This window comes from Rattus norvegicus, chromosome 18 (genome assembly GCF_036323735.1).
Source record: "Rattus norvegicus strain BN/NHsdMcwi chromosome 18, GRCr8, whole genome shotgun sequence".
NCBI classification, from domain to species: domain Eukaryota; kingdom Metazoa; phylum Chordata; class Mammalia; order Rodentia; family Muridae; genus Rattus; species Rattus norvegicus.
Window position 1 is genome coordinate 36,493,692 of NC_086036.1, and position 14,830 is coordinate 36,508,521.

The following is a 14,830-nucleotide window of genomic DNA, read 5'->3' on the forward strand; positions in this document are numbered from 1 at the left end:
GATAGTGATTCCCACTGAAGTCCTTTTATTGTTGAGGATAGTTTTAGCTATCCTGGGTTTTTTGTTATTCCAGATGAATTTGCATACTGTTCTGTCTAACTCTTTGAAGAAATGGATTGGTATTTTGATGGGGATTGCATTGAATCTGTAGATCGCTTTTGGTAGAATGGCCATTTTTACTATATTAATCCTGCCAATCCATGAGCATGGGAGATCTTTCCATCTTCTGAGGTCTTCTTCAATTTCTTTCTTCAGAGTCTTGAAATTCTTATTGTACAGATCTTTTACTTGCTTGGTTAAAGTCACACAGAGGTACTTTATATTATTTGGGACTATTATGAAGGGTGTCGTTTCCCTAATTTCTTTCTCGGCTTGTTTCTCTTTTGTGTAGAGGAAGGCTACTGATATATTTGAGTTAATTTTATACCCAGCCACTTTGCTGAAGTTGTTTATCAGCTTTAGTAGTTCTCTGGTGGAACTTTTGTGATCACTTAAATATACTATCATATCATCTGCAAATAGTGATATTTTGACTTCTTCTTTTCCAACCTGTATCCCCTTGACCTCCTTTTGTTGTCTGATTGCTCTGGCTAGAACTTCAAGAACTATATTGAATAAGTAGGGAGAGAGTGGGCAGCCTTGTCTAGTCCCTGATTTTAGTGGGATTGCTTCAAGTTTCTCTCCATTTAGTTTAATGTTAGCAACTGGTTTGCTGTATATGGCTTTTACTATGTTTAGGTATGGGCTGAATTCCTATTCTTTCCAGGACTTTTATCATGAAGTGGTGTTGAATTTTGTCAAATGCTTTCTCAGCATCTAATGAAATGATCATGTGGTTTCGTCCTTTCAGTTTGTTTATATAATGGATCACGTTGATGGTTTTCCATACATTAAACCATCCCTGCATGCCTGCGATGAAGCCTACTTGATCATGGTGAATGATTGTTTTGATGTTCTCTTGGATTCGGTTTGCCAGAATTTTATTGAGTATTTTTGCATCGATATTCATAAGGGAAATTGGTCTGAAGTTCTCTTTCTTTGTTGGGTCTTTGTGTGGTTTAGGTATAAGAGTAATTGTGGCTTCATAGAAGGAATTCAGTAGTGCTCCATCTGTTTCAATTTTGTGGAATAGTTTGGATAATATTGGTATGAGGTCTTCTATGTAGGTCTGATAGAATTCTGCACTAAACCCGTCTGGACCTGGGCTCTTTTTGGTTGGGAGACCTTTAATGACTGCTTCTATTTCCTTAGGAGTTATGGGGTTGTTTAACTGGTTTATCTGTTCCTGATTTAACTTCGGTACAATGGAACAGAATTTAAGACCCAGAAATGAACCCACACACCTATGGGCACTTGATTTTTGACAAAGGAGCCAAAACCATCAAATGGCAAAAAGATAGCATTTTCAGCAAATGGTGCTGGTTCAACTGGAGGTCAACATGTAGAAGAATGCAGATTGATCCATGCTTATCACCCTGTACAAAGCTTAAGTCCAAGTGGATCAAGGACCTCCACATCAAACCAGATACACTCAAACTAATAGAAGAAAATCTAGGGAAGCATCTGGAACACATGGGCACTGGAAAAAATTTCCTGAACAAAACACTAATGGCTTATGCTCTAAGATCAAGAATCGACAAATGGGATCTCATAAAACTGCAAAGCTTCTGTAAGGCAAAGGACACTGTGGTTAGGACAAAACGGCAACCAACAGATTGGGAAAAGATCTTTACCAATCCTACAACTGATAGAGGCCTTATATCCAAAATATACAAAGAACTCAAGAAGTTAGACTGCAGGGAGACAAATAACCCTATTAAAAAATGGTGTTCAGAGCTAAACAAAGAATTCACAGCTGAGGAATGCCGAATGGCTGAGAAACACCTAAAGAAATGTTCAACATCTTTATTCATAAGGGAAATGCAAATCAAAAGAACCCTGAGATTTCACCTCACACCAGTGAGAATGGCTAAGATCAAAAACTCAGGTGACAGCAGATGCTGGCGAGGATACGGAGAAAGAGGAAGACTCCTCCACTGTTGGTGGGATTGCAGACTGGTACAACCATTCTGGAAATCAGTCTGGAGGTTCCTCAGAAAATTGGACATTGAACTGCCTGAGGATCCAGCTATACCTCTCTTGGGCATATACTCAAAGGATGCCCCAACATATAAAAAAGACACGTGCTCCACTATGTTCATCGCAGCCTTATTTATAATAGCCAGAAGCTGGAAAGAACCCAGATGCCTTTCTACAGAGGAATGGATACAGAAAATGTGGTACATATACACAATGGAATATTACTCAGCTATCAAAAACAATGACTTTATGAAATTCGTAGGCAAATGGTTGGAACTGGAAAATATCATCCTGAGTGAGGTAACCCAGTCACAGAAAACACACATGGTATGCACTCATTGATAAGTGTGTATTAGCCCAAATGCTTGAATTACCCTAGATGCCTAGAACACATGAAACTCATGATGGATGATCAAAATGTGAATGCTTCACTCCTTCTTTAAAAGGGGAACAAGAATACCCGTGGCAGGGAATAGAGAGGCAAAGATTAAAACAGACACAGAAGGAACACCCATTCAGAGCCTGCCCCACATGTGGCCCATACATATACAGCCACCCAATTAGACAAGATGGATGAAGCAAAGAAGTGCAGACCGATAGGAGCCGGATGTAGATCGCTCCTGAGAGACACAGCCAGAATACAGCAAATACAGAGGCGAATGCCAGCAGCAAACCACTGAACTGAGAATAGGACCCCTGTTGAAGGAATCAGAGAAAGAACTGGAAGAACTTGAAGGAGCTCGAGACTTCATATGTACAACAATGCCAAGCAACCAGAGCTTCCAGGGACTAAGCCACTACCTAAGGACTATACATGGACTGACCCTGGACTCTGACCTCATAGGTAGCAATGAATAGCCTAGTAAGATCACCAGTGTAAGGGGAAGCCCTGGGTCCTGCTAAGACTGAACCCCCAGTGAAATAGATTGTTGGGGGGAGGGCGCAAGGGGGGAGGGTGGGGAGGGGAACACCCATAAAGAAGGGGAGGGGGGGCTAGGGGGATGTTTGCCCCGAAACCGGGAAACCGGGAAAGGGAATAACACTCGAAATGTATATAAGAAATACTCAAGTTAGTAAAAAAAAAAAAAAAGAAGAAAAGAAAAAAGAAATCTGCTGGATGTAGGGTTAGTGAAGATCTTTCCCAATCTATAGGTTGCTGTTTTTTTACTATTGACAGTGTTTTGACTTACAGAAAGAGGTCCCATTATTAATTGTTAATCTTAGAATATAAGCCACTGGTATTTTTTTCAGGAAATTTTCCCTGTACCCACACACAAGGCTATTTTCCACTTCCTCTTATAGCAGTTTCAGTGTATCTGGTTTTATGTTGAGGTCCTTCCTTGATCCACTTGGACTTGAGCTTTGTGCATGTTGATAAATATAAGTCAGCTTGCATTCTTCTACATGCAGACAGCAAGTTACACCAACACAATTTGATGAAGATGGTTTCTTTTTTGTTGTTACATGGTTTTGGCTTCTTTGTCAAAGATCAAGAGCCCGTAGATGTGTGGGTTTATTTCTGGTTCTTCAATTCTATTCCATTGATCAACTTGTCTGTCTCTATACCAATATCATTCAATTTTGTAAATATTACCCTTTAGTACACCTTGAGGTCAGGGACGGTAATTTGCCCAGTTTTATTGTTTAGAACTGTTTAGAATCTTTTATTGTTTAGAATTGTTTTGGCTATGGGGGTTTTTCCCATATACAGTTGAGAATTGCTCTTTCCATGTCTATGAAGAAACGTGTTAGGATTTTGATGGGGATTGCATCCAATCTGTAGATTGCTTTTGATAAGGTTGTCATTTTCACTATGTTAATCTTACCAAATCCTGAGTATGGGAAATCTTTCTATCTTCTGAGGTCTTCTTTGATTTCTTTATGCAGGAACTGTAAGTTCTTGCCATATAGCTCTTTCACTTGCTTGATTAGAGTTACACCAAAATATTTTATATCATTTGTGGATATAATGAAGGGTATTGTTTCCCTATTTCTGTCTCAGCCTGTTTATCACTTGTATAAGGAAGGCTACTGATTTATTTGAGTTAATTTTATATCCAGCCACTTTGCTGAAGTTTTTTTATCAGCTGTAGGAGTTCTCTGGTAGAGTTTTGGGGGTTACTTATATATGCTATCCTATCAACCCCAAGTAGTGATACCTTTACTTCTTCCTTTCCAATTGATCTACTTTTGTTTTCTTATTGTTCTAGCTAGAACTTCAAGTACTATATTGAATAGATAGGGAGAAAGGGGCAGCCCCATCTTGTCCCTGATTTTAGTGGAGTTGATTCCAATTTATTTCCATTTAATTTGATGTTGGCAGTCAATTTGTTGTATAATGCTGTTATTATGTTTAAGTATGTGCCATGAATTCCTGATTTCTCCATGACATTAAATATGAAGGGGCATTGGATTACATAAAATACTTTTTCAATATCTAATGAGATGATCATGTAACTGTTTTGAGTTTGTATCTATACTAAATTATGTTAACGTATTTTAATATATTGAACCATCCCTACATTACTGGGATAAAGTCTACTATTGATCAGGATGAATGATGTTCTTGATATGTTCTGAAATTCAGTTTGTGAGAATTTTATTGAGTATTTGGGCAATTTCATAAGTGAGATTGCTCTAAAGTTCTCTGTGTTGGATCTTTCTGTGGTATCAGAGTAACTGTGACTATGACTTCATAGAATGAATTAGGCAGCATTTCTTTTGTATCTATTTTGTGAAATACTTTGAATAGTTTGAGAGGTATTGGTATTAGCTGCTCTCCTGTGCCTATGTGTTTGAGGCTCTTCTCCACTTTTTCTTCTATTAGTTTCAGTGTATCTGGTTCTATGTGGAGGTCCTTGATCCACTTGGACTTGAGTTTCGCACAGGGTGATAAGAATGGATTGATTTGCATTCTTTCTACACAATGATAACCAGTTGAACCAGCACCATTTGCTGGGAATGCTATCCTTTTTCCACTGGATGGTTTTAGCTCTTTGTCAAAGTAACCATAGGTATGTAGGCTCATTTCTGGGTCTTCAATTCTATTCCACTGTTCTATCTGCCTCTCTCTGTACCAACACCATGCAGTTTTTTTAAATCACTATTTCTCTATAATAAAGCTTGAGGCCAAGGATGGTGATTCCCCAGAACTTCTTTTATTGTTGAGGATAGTTTTCACTATCCTGGGTTTTTTGTTTTTCCAAATGAATTTGCAAATTGCTCTTTCTAACTCTATGAAGAATTGAGTTGGAATTTTGATAGGGATTGCATTGAATCTGTAGATTGCTTTTGGCAAGATGGTCGTTTTTACAATATTAATATTGCCAATCCATGAGCATGGGAGATCTTTCCATCTTTTGAGATCTCCTTCAATTTCTTCCTTCAGAGACTTGAAATTCTTGTTAAACAGATTGTTCACTTGCTTGGTTAGAGCCACACCAAGGTAATTTATATTATTTGTGACTGTTATGAAGGGTGTCATTTCCCTAATTTTTTTCTCAGCCTGTTTATCCTTTGTGTAAAGGAAGGTTTGAGTAAATTTTATATCCAAGTACTTTGCTGAAGTGGCTTATCAGGCATAGTAGTTCTCTGGTGGAACTTTTGGGGTCACTTAAATATACTATTATACCATCTGCAAGTACTGATATTTTGACTTCTTCCTTTCCAATTTGTATCCCTTTGACCTCCTTTTGTTGTCTGATTGCTTCAAGTACTATATTGAATACGTAGGGAGAGAGTGGGCAGCCTTGTCTAGTCACTGATTTTAGTAGGATTGCTTCAAGTTTCTCTCCATTTAGTTTGATATTGACTACTGATTTGCTGTATAGTGCTTTTTACAATGTTTAGGTATATGGACCTTGATTTCCTGATCTTTCCAAGACTTAACATTAAGGAGTGTTGAATTTTGTCAAATGTTTCTTTGTCATCTAATGAGATGAACATGTGGTTTTTATTTTTTTGAGCTTGTTTATATAATGGATTATGTATATTGAACCATCCTTGTTTACCTGGGGTAAAGCCTACTTGGTCTTAATGGATGATCATTTTGATGTGATCTTGGATTCAGTTTGTGAGAATTTTATTGAGTATTTTTGCATAGATATTCATAATGGAAATTGGTCTAAAGTTCTCTTTCTTTGTTGGGTCTCTGGGTGATTTAGGCATAAGCAGAATTGTGGCTTAGAAGGAATTGGGTAGTGTTCCTTTTGTTTTCATTTTGTGGAACTGTTTGTACTGTATTGGTATTAGATCTTCTCTGAAGATCTGATAGAATCTCCACTAAACCCATCTGGTCCTGGGCTTTTTTTTTTTTTTTTTTTTTTGGTTGGGAGACTTTTAATAACTGCTTCTATTTCTTTAGGCATTATGGGACTATTTAGATGGTTTACCTGATCCTAATTTAAATTTTGTACCTGGTATCTGTCTAGAAAATTGTTCATTTCATCCAGATTTTCAAATTTTGTTGAATATAGGCTTTTGTAATAGGATCTGATGATTTTTTAATTTCCTCAGATTCTGTTGTTATGTCTCCCTTTTCATTTCTGATTTTGTTAATTTGGATACTCTCTCTGTGTGCCATCTGGTTTGTCTGGCTAAAGCTTTAGCTATCTTGTTGATTTTCTCAATGAACCAACTCCTGGTTTTGTTGATTCTTTATAGTGGTTTTTGTTTCTACTTGGTTGATTTCAGCCCTGAGTTTGATTATTTCCGGCCATCTTGGGTGTATTTCTTCCTTCTGTTTTAGAGCTTTATGTGTGCTGTCAAGTTGCTTATTTGCTCTCTCTCTATTTTCTTTTTAGAGGCACTCAGAGCTATGAGTTTTCCTCTTAGCACTGCTTTCATTCTGTCCCTTAAGTACGGGTATGTTGTGCCTTCATTTTCATTAAATTCTATAAAGTCTTTAATTTCTTTCTTTATTTCTTCTTTGACAAAATTATTATTGAGTAGAATTTTGTTCAGCTTCCATGTGTATGTGGGGGATTTCTGTCATTTCTGTTGTTGTTGAAGACCAGCCTTAGTTCGTGGTGATCTGAGTAGGATGCGTAGGATTATTTCAATCTTCTTGTATCTGTTGAGGCCTGTTTTATGACTGATTATATGGTCAATTTTGGAGAAAGGCACCATGAAGTGCTGAGAAGAAGGTATATTCTTTTGTTTTAGGATAGAATGTTCTATAGGTATCTGTTAAATCCATTTGGTTCATAACTTCTCTTCGTTTCTCTGTGTCTCTGTTTAGTTTCTGTTTCCATTGATGAGAGTGGGGTGTTGAAGTCTACCACTATTACTGTGAGATGCAATGTGTGCTTTGAGCTTTAATAAGGTTTCTTTTATGAATGCAGGTGCCATTGCATTTGGAGCATTGCTATTCAGGTTTGAGAGTTCTTGGTGGATTTTTCCTCTGATGAATATGAAGTGTCCTTCCTTATCTTTTTTGATGACTTTTGGATGAAAGTCGATTTTATTTGATATTAGAATGGCTACTCCAGCTTGTTTCTTGGGGCCATTTTCCATGTGTGTAAATTTGGTTTTGTCATGGAATAGCTTGTTTTCTAGATCTATGTTAATTGAGAGTTTTGCTGGATATGGTAGTCAGAGCTGACATTTGTGTTCTCTTAGGGACTGTATAACATCAGACTAGCATCTTCTGGCTTTCATAGTCTCTGGTGAGAAGTCTGGTATAATTCTTATAGGTCTGCCTTTATATGTTACTTGACATTTACCCTTTACTGCTTTTAATACTCTTTCTTCGTTTCGTGCATTTGGTATTTTGACTATTACGTGACAGGAGGAATTTCTTTTCTGGTCCAATCTATTTGGAATTCTGTAGGCTTCTTGTATGTTTATGGGCATCTCTTTCTTGAGGTTAGGGAAGTTTGATGAAGATATTTACTGGCCCTTTAAGTTGGGAATCTTTGCTGTCTTCCATACCTATTTTCCTTAGTTTTGATCTTCTTACTGTGTCCTGGAATTCCTGGATGTTTTGGGCTAGGAGCTTTTTGTGTTTTGCATTTTCTTTGATGGTTGTGCTAATGTTTTCTATGGTATCTTCTGCTCCTGAGAGTCTCTCTTCTGTCTCTTGTATTCTATTGGTGATGCTTACATCTATGACTCCTGATCTTTTTTCTAGGTTTTTCTATCTCCAGGGTTGTCTCCCTTTGTGATTTCTTTATTGTTTCTATTTCCATTTTTAGATCCTGGATCATTTCATTCAATTCCTTTACCTGTTTTGTTGTGTTTCTGGAATTCTTTAAGGGATTTTTGTTTCCTCTCTAAGGACTTCTACTTTTTTAAAAAGTATTCTGTACTTTTAAAAGGTATTTATTTATGTCCAAATTAAAGTCCTCTATCATAATCATGAGGTATGATTTTTAAATCCAAATCTGGCTTTTTCAGCATGTTGGGATATCCAATATTTGCTTTGGTGGGACAACTGGGCTCTCTGATGATGCCTAGTAATCTTAGTTTCTGTTGCTTAGGTTCCTGTGCTTGCCTCTTGCCATCTGGTTGTCTCTGTTGTTAGCTTGTCTTGCTATCTCTCACAGTGGCTTGACCCTCCTGCAAGCCTTTGTGACAGCACTCCTGGAGACCAGTTTTCTCCCAGCAGGATATGGGTACAGAGTCTATGTCACAGGGTCATCTCCAGACACAGGTGGAAACTGGAAGCATCCTGTCCCAGACTGCTCCTCAGTTCCTGTGCTAGAGGGTCCAGGCAGGCTCCTCTTGAGCCAGGAGTGTTAGCAGAAGTGGTGGTCTCCCCTGTGCTCTCTGGATTAGCTCACTTCTGAGAGTTCAGCTCTCTCCCCCATGGGATCTGAGATCTGTGGACTGGGTCTGCTCTGGACACAGGCAGAAACCAGAAGCCTTACCCAATTTTTTAATAGGGTTATTTGTTTGAGAGGGGGGAGAGAGAGAGAGAGAGAGAGAGGGAGAGAGAGAGAGAGAGAGAGAGAGGCTAATGAACCATAGAGTCAGAAAGTTAGAAGGTTCTCAAGTCCCTCTACCCCTCAATGTAATAAAAGGAATAAACTCTTGCTGAGGGACACTTGACTCTTTAGTGGAGCTGTATGCAAGATGGCAGGAAGCAGGAGAGGTGCAGATTTTGTGAGTCGTTATGCTTGCTGAGGTAGAACTTCTGATGCTGCATCTATCTCTGAGTCACACATATTCCTGTAAGAAACCCCTTACTCAGGTTCCTGTAAGTAACTCAGTGCATCCATTGACCTAGCAAGCTCGACTAGGTCACATTGATTCTCTGGTATGTCATCAGTATCATCTGTCATTGGTACGTCATCTGATGTAAACAGAAGTCTGTTCACATATTCTGAAAAAAACATGTACATGTGCCAGGTTCTCATCTTCACTAATGATATTCAACATGTTTCCTACATATCAATATTAAGATTACCTAAATTTATTCAGATAAATATATAGAATTAAAGAAGAGGAAAATGTTAAGTTCCTAATATCTACATTAATTGTGTTCTTAACTACAACACTTTACTTCTGGTTAATTTCTATGTAGCACTTACATTCTACAGTTTAAATCTACTCATTTCTCTGGTGGCCCGGTAGGTGGGTACTTATTTACATGAACCACAACTGTGCAATTGTTTTCTCCTCTCTCCAGAGAATGAAATAGCCAGGTCATTGTAAATGTGGTTTTACATAATAACACAGGTGAGTTAACTTGAAAGTTTATCTAGAAAATTTAACTAGAAAGTTTCCTGTTCTAGTGTTTTTTTTCTTTATGGAGATTTATATTTCTTTATGGTGTATACTTTCTGTCCAGAAGACTCAATATTTATTGTAGTACAAATCCTAACAATTAATACATTCTTTTAACTTCCCTATGATAACTTTCCCTAATGTTTTGTATTTAACCTTCACCTTAAGAGGCAATTTTTTTCAACATAGAATTGTCTGGGTTGACAGCTTTTCCTTTTGTCATTTTAAGGAAGTTTGTATACTGCCTCTTTGATGACCTTACTTCCAAAGAGCAATCTGGAAAATTCTGATTTTTATGGGAACAGAACCTTACCACAGCTTCTCAGCTTTTGTTTGCATTTTACTGCTGGTAATTTCTGGAGGTTCTTGGACCCACCAGTGTGGAAACATCTGTGATGTTTCCGTCTCATGATTTTTTTTTTCTGGTTCCCAAACCGTAAACTGGGAGATCACAGCTGCATTCAGTTAACCTTTTCTAGTTCTCCTTCAGCCTTTTTTTAAAAATTTTGCCTGGTTCCCATATTCTGTACTTTGAAACTCACTACTTTTTCTTTTAAATTGTCGAATTCAATGTTAATTACACTTAAACCATCCTCACCTTAAGGTCAAAGTTTAACTTCTATTCTTTTCAAAAAACTTTAATCTTTTATGTATACATTTTATATGGTTGAGTATGTAAAGCATATTCCTAGTAATCGTTTTAATTTTATTTTCTTAGCATTGTAACACCCCTCACATTTGCACAACTGGTTTGAAAATATTCTGACTGACCTTTCCTTCCCTTGGGACATAGATTTTTGTTTGTTAACAGGCCTTTGGAAAATTAGATTAACAGCAGACACCATCAATGCATCATTCTTGGTTGGTGAATTTGTGTGTGTGTGTGTGTGTGTGTGTGTGTGTGTGTGTGTGTGTGTGCCTGTTGTTTGTTTTGTTCTCCAGGACCATGTAATGATTTTATCATTTATTAGTAAGTTCTGTTGGGTGGGATTAGGGGGATAAGTATCCAGTCTATGGCAACTTATCTTCCACTAATGCAAAGCCCCTTTGAATACTTAGTCCAAGGTCTTGCTAGCTGTTCACCCCAGAGGTGAGGAAAGCGCCGTTACTGACCATGTGAGGAAATAAACGCTGCTTTCTCTGTCTTTTCAAGTAGAACAGGCCTTTCCTTAATATTAATTTGCTTCCCTATATTCTTTTTAAATTTTTATCATATTTTGTGGATTTTGTATGTATGGCACTTTGCCTGCCTGTGTGTCTGTGCACATTGTTTGTGACTGGTGCACTCAGGGGCCAGAGGAAGGCACTGGATTCCCTCAGAATTGGGGTTACAGATGGTTACAAGCCACCGTGTAGGTGCTAGGAATTGAACCCTGGTCTTGTGGAAGAGTTTTTAACTGCAGATCCAGGTCTCCAGATCTGCCCTCCAAGTCAACAGTAAGCATGCTGCTGAATACTTGGGTGATACTCAGGTCTCTGGAGTTCTTACTTCCTGTCTCTCTTATCCTGGGAATTCTCACTTCTTGAAACCTTATTCTTCCTGCAAGCCAGGCTACTCCAAAACATTGAGTAGCTGGCCTTGGGTTTTTCCTCCACACCCTGCAACTAGAAGATACTCTCATGCCAGAAGCCTGGAGCAATATTAGCACACTGTGTGGTTTATCCAGTCACTAGGGGACTGGATAACTTCGTTTAACTTCGTTTTGAGAAACTGGTATGTATACTTTTGATAACTGGATTCTCCCATTTATCCTCTTTGGTTTTTATTTTATTGCTGGTTCTTCTATCTCTTTAATCCTGAGGAGAGCAGATAGCATAATTCTAGGATGGGACTCATATTTGATACTGTAACAGGACAAACAATGTAGCTGGAGGATTTTTTTACTGTTGTCTATCAAAACATCTTCTAAGTATTCAAGTATGTGCCCATAGATTATAGTTTCTATCATCCTTGGTCATGAAGAGAAAATTCTTATTTGGAGTAGGTGGTAGTTATTACAGGAACTCATAGAAGCTGCTGAGAATATATGATTATGGAGGGGCAGGGTGACTAAGGTCTCTCCATAAGAAGAGAAAATAATCATCCATCTTTATCACACTTTTCAAACTCAAGGAAACAGGAAAAAATGGCAGTAGAATGTAGGAGCAAAAAAGTGGTACGTGCTGTATTTGTGTCTTCCAAACTGAGACATTTTCTCCTGCAAGGAGCAAGATGACTTCTGAGACTCAAGAAGCTCAAAAGATGAGTGTTGAACACTCATGATCCTCACCCCAGAGTTGCAGAAGGATTAAAACTTTTCTACAGTAGAAGAGAATCTTCATTGGAGCTGTCTTTGAATTACACAGTGAACCCCAGAGTGGGGGCTTTGAGGGACAGAGAACTACTTGGGTTATCCATGCTCCTGTAAATAACTACAGTTTATTCTTTTTTCCTGGTAAACTCATAAGTTCACTAAACTAGACTTGAATGGAATGATTTTTTTAGTCGGTTGTTGCTACTTTAAGTTTAAAAATAAAGCTTTAAAAAAGTCTCCTTAGGACAAGCTATATAACACTGAGTATCTTTGGATGGATTCAACTGTTCTGTTGATTATAAGAGAGCACCATTTTTTATTCCTTTTCCCAGGAAATAGAAATAAAAAACCATCATTATGAGGAAAATTACTCAATCTTGTTTAAAATATTTAACTTCATTATACAAATGTATTAAGTGGTCAAATAATTTTAAAATTGAAAAATAAAATAACTGTTTTGTTCAATAAGTTATTCTATGATCACATATTGCTCTGTAACAAAATATATGCATAATAGATAAAAATAAATTGATGAATATCCTATTAATTCTAGTAACTATAAAGAGAACTTAAATTATCCAGTATACATCTATCTTTAAATTACTTTCCTTCGTTAGATAATTTTTCTATTTTCCTAAGAGAAAAATAAAAACATGCATATTTTATACTTTTGACTTGTCCTGGGTCTTCCATTCCAAGGCTATTTAAAGATGGAAACTACACTTCCTTGATATAGAATTTTAGACAAGAAAATATATTACTTTCTAGAAAGTGCTTTCTTCAATCATGTGGTTTTACAATAGGGATTTAAAAATGAAAGGGCCAGTCCAACTGAAAGAGAGCTGCAGGATCTCCATGATACAGGGAAACAACAGGATAACTGGAGGTATCTCAATGAGAATCCAATAATGATGGAGTCACAGAAGCCATAGACCTTGAACCAAACCAATAACTCATTGCAATAAACATTTGCAAGTGAAGAAGTGTGGATAAAGGGATATACTGTAGGACACACCATGACATACTACAGCATCCATGACAAGATGTTTTCTATGCTTTGTTTTTGTTTTTAATTTTACTTTGGAAGGAGGTTGCAAAGGCAAAGGGCAGATATGATGAGGGGATGGGGAGATAAGTGGGACTTGGATGCATGATATGAAATTAAAAAGAATCAATAAAAAGTTTAAAAATGCAGAGTCATAGATTTTAGTAAAGATGTCTGAAAATGTCATAAGAAATAATACTATTAACTGCCTAAAAACTCACATAATACATGTGAGTCTGTTATTAAGTATACTTATGTAATTTAAAAAAATTTTCTATCTGGGTGGAAAATACTTTCTACAAAAGCCAAAGCATATCCAACAAAAGCAACATCATGACCTCTTTTATGTTTTTGGTCAGGGATGTCCACAAGATGCTCAAAATATTATAGTCTATTGATATCATCCTTGGTTCCTCCAAGGGGTGGAAATCAGGTTCCTATTATTGAAGATGCCATGGTCTTTAGAAACAGGGTCTCCTGACCTCTGTGTTGGAATTGACCTGAATGGCTTCTCCCTGAGGATTAACTTTCATGGTACCAAAAGGTTCTATGTAAGATTCCAAACAAGGGAAACAACCAAAAGTCCTACCCAGTTATGATGTCTATGAACTTCAGCAATTACTACCAGAATGTCAAGAAAACCATAAAGGTGCCATAGTGGCACCTATATCTTGATTGTATCCAACAACTCTAGATTGGCCTTGAAACCCATTCAACAGGAAGGATATCATGCCTCAGGATTAGTGAAGTCATAGATCTTGGAGGAGAACCTACAACCACCAGTTTATTTTAAACAGGCACTAATTACTAATTTCAGGCCTTCATTCTTAATTTTAAAGCCTAAAGCTCTATAAACGAGCTTCATAGTCAACACATATGAGTCATGGAGGTGTTATCTGTCACTGGTCACACTTCCTTTAGGCCAGATTTTATTTTATTTTATTAAAATTTGTGGTAACATATCACTGACTCACACTGCAAAGCCCCACATTGTCCTCAGACTTATGACTCTCATTCCCTGGTCTTCTGAGGTCTTGAATCATAGTCATGAACCAAAAAATGAGATCTTCTTTCTAAAAGCAACTGAGATTAAATAAACTATTATTTATAGAAGCTTGTTATTATAAAGCAGAATTTAATTTTCAGGATTGTATTAAATTGTATTTTTCCCATTAATTCTTTTTTTTTTACAAGAAGTGAGGAAAGATAATATAATATAATTGAGAGATGACCATAATTTTTACAAAGCACATCATGTGCATGTTTCACTGTCACTAAAGGATACGGAGAATGAACAACACCTTAACTATGCTCAATATATATATTCATAGTGGATGTAAGCTGTCAGTTCAAGGCTCTCTCTTTGTCCAAAAATTCTCATCACTCTTCCTTCTCCTTTCTTCCCTTTCATTCTCATTCTTTTGCCTTCTTCCTTCCCATTCTTTTCCCTCTTCTGACTAGAAAGCCTGAAGTTTACTAAAGTTTTACCATCAAGGCTTTGAATATTGTTAATATTTTTTAAAAAATTTTTAAATTTATATAAATTTTATGAACCCCAGATCATTAGTTCCAACCCCTACTTCCTTAAAAAAAGAAACTAAACACAAAGCAAAAGTCCATTTTCTTATAGTTTTTACACAGCTTGTTCTTCACAGGTAGCTGGGTACCATTGGTAGCTTTATCT